Below are 5944 nucleotides of genomic sequence, written 5' to 3' on the forward strand. Positions count from 1 at the left end.
AGAATATCCTTTTACCCAAATTCATCAATCAATCAAATTTACCTGTTAACCCGTCCAGGATTTTCTCATTTCAGTTCAATGTTTTAACAATGAAGCAGCCTGATGTTATAGTAACAAACTGAGGGTAGAGCTGGTTTGTCCAACCTTATCCCAACAGCGGGCTACAGGGATACATGTCAATGTTTCTCTCAACTCAGGGACCAGTGAGAAAAGGCACCATTCCACTGACTGTATCTATCACTTCAATTTGTAAATAATTAAAATGTTCATTAAGAAGTGCCAAGCAGCAGAATGAGTTGTATTGTTGTTTGTCTTTGTGTTGTAGAAGCTGAGAAGCAGATAGACAGACTTGGCCCCAAGTTGTCATCCTCAGAGAAGAGGAGAGGAATCGGGCTGAGTTCAGGAGTTGGGTATAAGTTACTCTGTCCTTGCTTCCACCTCTTGGTCATCCACTCCAACCTGGCCTCGATACAATTCATCTCTCTCCCTTGCTCCCTCTCCCTCCATATCACATTCACACTGTCCCCTTCCCGTTTTGCCTCCTGCTCATATCTCAAGGGCAGTATCGATCGAACAAAACTGCTCTGTATCTCCAAAGACATTCTTTGAAAAACAAAACAACGGTGCAACCTGAGATGCCTTCTGCAAAAAAAAATCTACCGCTTATGTAGTGATGTGAGAAGGCCACCAGACGGTGATATTGTAGCATTTTAAACACGAAAGGAGACAGAGAGAGACAGTTGACTCATCAGTTTTTAATTCATTCATTCATTCAAATTTCTCTCCTGTGAGTCTCATTGCAGGCAGATACAGACACACAGATACAAACACACACACGGACACATATGGAAACATACATCAACATGACCAATGTATCACTGTAAACACAAGGGTCAGACAGAAAGGGGGGAAGGGTATAACTCCATTTCAATGGATTTGCCTCCAAAACAACAAACCCCACAGCACAGACATACTAATACACACGCTCATGTACACTAGCTTACACACAAACAGACACACACAGCTACACATACATAGGTAGTTCAACAGAGATACAAACACACACAGTTACAGCGACACACACGCATAAGTACATACAGACATTGAAACACACATACAGAGACAGAAACATAAACACAGAAACATATATGCTTATGTACAGATACTAACACACACATACATACAGAAACACAGCACACCCATACAGACTGTGTGCAGTAGCTGACACTGCCCTGAGTTTAACCATCTTTAACACAGTTTGTGTCAATCAGATAATTCCCAGCTTTTACTGACGAAATATCAATGGGAAAGTGGGACAATACTGTGATGTCCCTCGCTCTATTGTCAGGAAAGAGGTGAATGTGTTTAATAAACTCATAATTATTTGTACAATGAACAAACTTCCACTCGTACAACAGATCCAAGTAATCCCCTGATGTTCATCTGTGAAACGGATTGATGTTCATTCTCAGAAACTAATTAAAAGGAAACTCCCTGTCTTTAATGGTTACCTAGTCCCACTCACACCTTGTGTTAGTCTGTGTGAAAATACTGTGCTCACCTGTGGGAAAAAATTGTGTTCCTGGCTGCAGAAGGTTCTGTTCCCTTGTCTGGATAAAAGTGTTTTATAGCCGTTTGAAACTGCAGCTTTGTCTCTGTGTGGATTTTAGGTCTGGGGCCAATTTGTGTGTGTGTGAGAGAAAGTTTGTGTAAGTGTGTGTGGGGGAGCAAGGAAGGAACAATCAGGAGACACTGGACTTAACTTTTGGGTTGCTGCTTTCTCTAACCCATCATCCCACAGCCCCCACCCCCCAGCCCACCTCCGGCCTCTAACCTCACGAAGAAGCTTCTTGGTTTGCTCCATATCTGGAGGATGTGTGTTCCAGGTAGAGACAGCTGGGAACTGACTGGATAGCTGGGATTTGGGAGGAGAGAGCGGTTTGAATGACAGAACTTGCGGTTTATAAAACTGGTCTTGGCAGCCATACTTCCTTTCTTCATGTGGATGAAGCCAGGAGGTGGGTGTCAGAGTTATTCTGGCTGTCTGTGTCTGTGTGAAAGACAAGTGTGGGTACAGCTGGAATCGCAATGCTAGTTTTAGACCTGTACCACCCTCTTCCTGAAGCAGCCCTGGTGAGCAGACTCAGTACCTTTCCTGAACTCCTGGCTGTCTCTCACTGACTTCTCCTCTTGTCTCTGTTTTCTTGCTTTGTGTCTCTGTCTTTCGCTCTAAGTCTCTCCTTTTGTCTCTCGTTTCTCTCTCCCTCTTGTGTCACTGTCTCTCACACTCAACTCTTGTCTCTCTTTGTTTCATTCTCTCTCTGTCTTCTCCCTTTGTGTCTCTGTCTCTTTCTCTCAAAGTGTCTCCTCTTGTCGCCCTTTTGGTCTTTCTCTCACCTGTGTCTCTGTCTCTCACACAGTCAACTTCTGTAAAATTTTGTTTCATTCTCTCTCTCTCTCACTAACAACCGCTCTTTGCCCCCTACCCCTCTCCTTTTGTTCCTTCCCCCATCATTCTCTCTCTGTCTTTTCCCTCCATATTTCTCTTTCCTTTCCCTTCATCTTTCTCCCTTCCTTCCATCTTGTTCTCCCTCTCCTTTCCCTCCACCTTTCTCTCTCTATCTCCTTTCCCTCCATCTCTTTCTCTATTTCATCTCCCAGTGTCTCATCTCATTGCCTCTTTCTTTCCTGCCTCGCTCCCAAAATTTTCTTTCCATACAAAATTGCCAAATTCCATCCCCACCCCAAATATGAATGTCCCCGCAAATTTGACCCTAGAATTTTGTCATTCAATTTGAGACTCCGTATACCCACCTCATTTCACACTCTCTTCTCCCTTCATTTTCTGCCTCCAATATTTCCATCAAGTTTCGCTGCTGCCCAGTTTTGTTCCTCTCTTTAACACCCCCCACAAGAGGTGTGTCCCCAATTTTGTCACACCCTTACAGCATTGTACCCTGAAATCCCAAAATCTTGTGCTGCCGAAAACATTGTTGCCCCTGCCAGATATTGCACTCCCCCTACAAAAATATTTTGATGCCCTACCCACCAAATATTGTCCCTTCAATTATTGCATTTCCCAATTTCTGTTCTCCAAAAGTTTGCTCTCCATCCCAACGTTGCAACCTCCCCACTTTACGTGATCTCAAATATTGCCCCCCACAAATTTTTGCACCAATTTAAATATTTCCCCCCGACTTTTACCCCATATTTTATCCCAACAAAAATTTTCAGCCTCACAGTTTCTGATAGCTCCCCGGGCAGCATCACCCTCTTTCTTCGTTCCTCTGTGATCCCTCCACTATATATAGATACCCCACTGTATGTACCCCCATGAGCAACACCCAAACCGCCCCCCTCACCCTCACTGGATCCCTGACCCCACCCCAGGGGCTGGAGGCCCCAGGGAGTATGGCCAGAGACACTCAGGCCTGTTCACTGACTGCCTCACTGCACAGCAAGATCCCAGTCCCCAGGCAGGCCCCCTTCCCCCCTCACCGAGAAAGATGTTTTATCTCAGAACCCGTTCCACCTTTCACTTTAGACAAAGCACGATAGTGCAAAATGCAGGTGGATGAAGGACCAGGAAGATCCTCTGGCATTTCCCGTAAAGAGACATTGAAGGACAGAGAGGGTGATGGAGAGACAGAATCCAAGCGGAAAATGGAGGGATAGATGGATGGAGAAGAGGAGAACGGACATAGGAAGATACAGAAGGAGAGAAAGAGAAACAGTCAGGAAGAGAGGCAGAAATCCCATTGAGAACAAGAGGGAGACGGAGAGACTGAGAGACATGTGTTGTGGAGAGGTGAGTGGGAAAACCTGGAAATCAGAAAGACTGAACAACGAAACAGTTCTTGAAAAACCTGGGGAGGGGGCGAGAGAGTAGGAGGGAGGAATATGAGGGGTTGGGGAGAGTGAACAGCGATAGATGCGAAGGATGTGGGGATTTATAGAAAACTGTGGGAAAGGCAGGTAGGAGGGAATATGGAGGCAAAGAGAGAGGGAGGCAGTGAAATCTGTGGCATCAGACTTAGCAGCAGCCCCCTTTTGCCCCTTTGACTCCCCGACACCCCCAGCCCAGAGCTCATAGCATTGCAGTACAAACCCCAGAGACAGCCTGAACCCCACAATTCTTTTCCCCATGCGTGTGCAAGTGTGTAAATGACCGACAAGGAGACGGGCTGGTTTATTATAATGCTTTCATCTCTCTCTTTCTCTCTGGTTCCAGCTCTTGTCTGAAGATTGCTCACGGCAGAACCATTTGATTCTCTCAGTCTGTGCATCATCCCAAATTTCAGCTCCCGAATCTAATCTCCTCAGGGGCGAGGTTGGAAAGACAGAGAAATAAAAAACAATATCCAGCACCAAAAGCACAGCAAGATCACACCACTCTCTGCCATCCACAATCTGACACTTCTCCGAGGACAGCAAGATCCCACCGCTCGCTGCCTGAACTTCCATTATCTGACACTTTCCCCCACTTCCCCTTCCCCCTCCAGAACAGCCCATCATATTAAACGTGGAACAGGAAGAGGCTCAAACTGCCTCAGTGTTTCTGTTTGAAGGGAGAGAGATATTTACTCCAGAGGCTGGGATTCACCTCCACCCTGCCCGCTATTCCACCCCCCACCCACCAACCATCTCCACTTCCAGAGATTGTGCCTACCTCTTTACGTGTCCAAGCTTCAGTCTCTCAGTAATCTCCTCAGGGGGAAGAGAAGGAAATTGATCACATCAAAGCCAAAGTTTTGAAACAAAAATGAAGAGGAACATATGAGATTCCATCACAGACCGATTTTCAAAATTTTCCCAAATTTTCAGCATTTTCCCCTGATTTTAAACCCAGAGAAGAAGAACAGATTTGATCTGGGATCAAGGGGCAAATGCTTTCTGACTGCCTCCAGTGTTTACTTTCTGAGAGGCCGGGCAATGACTCAATGGTGGGGAGTCACTCCTCCCAGAGCCTGTGTCTCTCCCTTCGTCCCTCCAGCTGGTTTTCCGACATCCTGATGGTAAAATAAAACCCAAAAAAAGACCAATGACCATCCCACTCCCATTCATCAGGCACAGACCCCATGCCCACTACTTCTGGGATTGGTGTTGTTTCTACATGAAATATTAATGATGAACTGATACACTTACCTTTCTCTCTCTCTCTCTCTCTGTCCCAATCTACATCTCTATCTCTGCTCAGCTTTCTCCTGCTTTCAGAAATTGATCAAACTTTCTCTCTCTCTCTCTCCTTATCCACCTCTCCATCTCTGTTCAGCTTTCTGCTGCTCTCGAGAATCAATCTCTTTCTCGCTGTCTGTCTCTGCCCCTATCGCTCTCTCTCTCTTTTACTCCTCTCTCCCTCTATCTTCCTCTCTTCGTCCCTATCGACCTCTCCACCTCTGCTCAGCTTTTCCTGCTCTCGGCAATCAATCGATTTCTATTTCTCTCTCTCTCTCTCTCTCTCTCCCCATTTCCTCTATGTTTTGATTGAAACGTCCTCCCCTGCCTTACGTTTTCAACATGTTGCAATCTCCTCACCATGTCTCGTAGACATTTGCTATATCAATACCACATTTTGGAGGGTGAGGGGGTGACGAGAGGTGGGAGGGATCTGTGCTGAGGGAAAAGGACGGACGATGCACTCCACCCACTATCAAACCATCAGCAATCTCAGCCCAGGGCCCCGTAGACAGGCACACAGCGCATTTGAGGGTGACCCGCAGACCGAGGGGGTGCACAGCAAGATTACACAGTCAGCTGTATCCAGTACCTCCAAGGGATTCCCTCAAAACCTTGTCGGAGCCAACCACCTCCTGCCCCCACAAAAGAGGGGCTGACATTGAAATGAAGGATGTTCTGCACAGCAGGATCCCACGAGCTGTCCCCAGCCTCCCCACACTGAAGGAGACTGAAGGTTTCCATAACCCTCACCGCCCAAGATCAGAAC

The 5944-nt window shown here is 46.4% G+C and overlaps 1 long non-coding RNA gene across 1 annotated transcript; it reads right to left on the bottom strand.

Moving 5' to 3' along the window:
- Positions 1-4188: 4188 nt before the first annotated feature.
- Positions 4189-5913, bottom strand: LOC125482642. The gene is made up of 2 exons (XR_007261710.1): positions 4670-5913; positions 4189-4310 (listed from the first exon to the last, which is right to left on the bottom strand). It is a non-coding gene; the product is annotated as an uncharacterized LOC125482642 (long non-coding RNA).
- Positions 5914-5944: the final 31 nt, after the last annotated feature.

The sequence above is a fragment of the Rhincodon typus genome, unplaced genomic scaffold (assembly GCF_021869965.1).
Source record: "Rhincodon typus isolate 14 unplaced genomic scaffold, sRhiTyp1.1 hic_rhity00014136, whole genome shotgun sequence".
NCBI classification, from domain to species: domain Eukaryota; kingdom Metazoa; phylum Chordata; class Chondrichthyes; order Orectolobiformes; family Rhincodontidae; genus Rhincodon; species Rhincodon typus.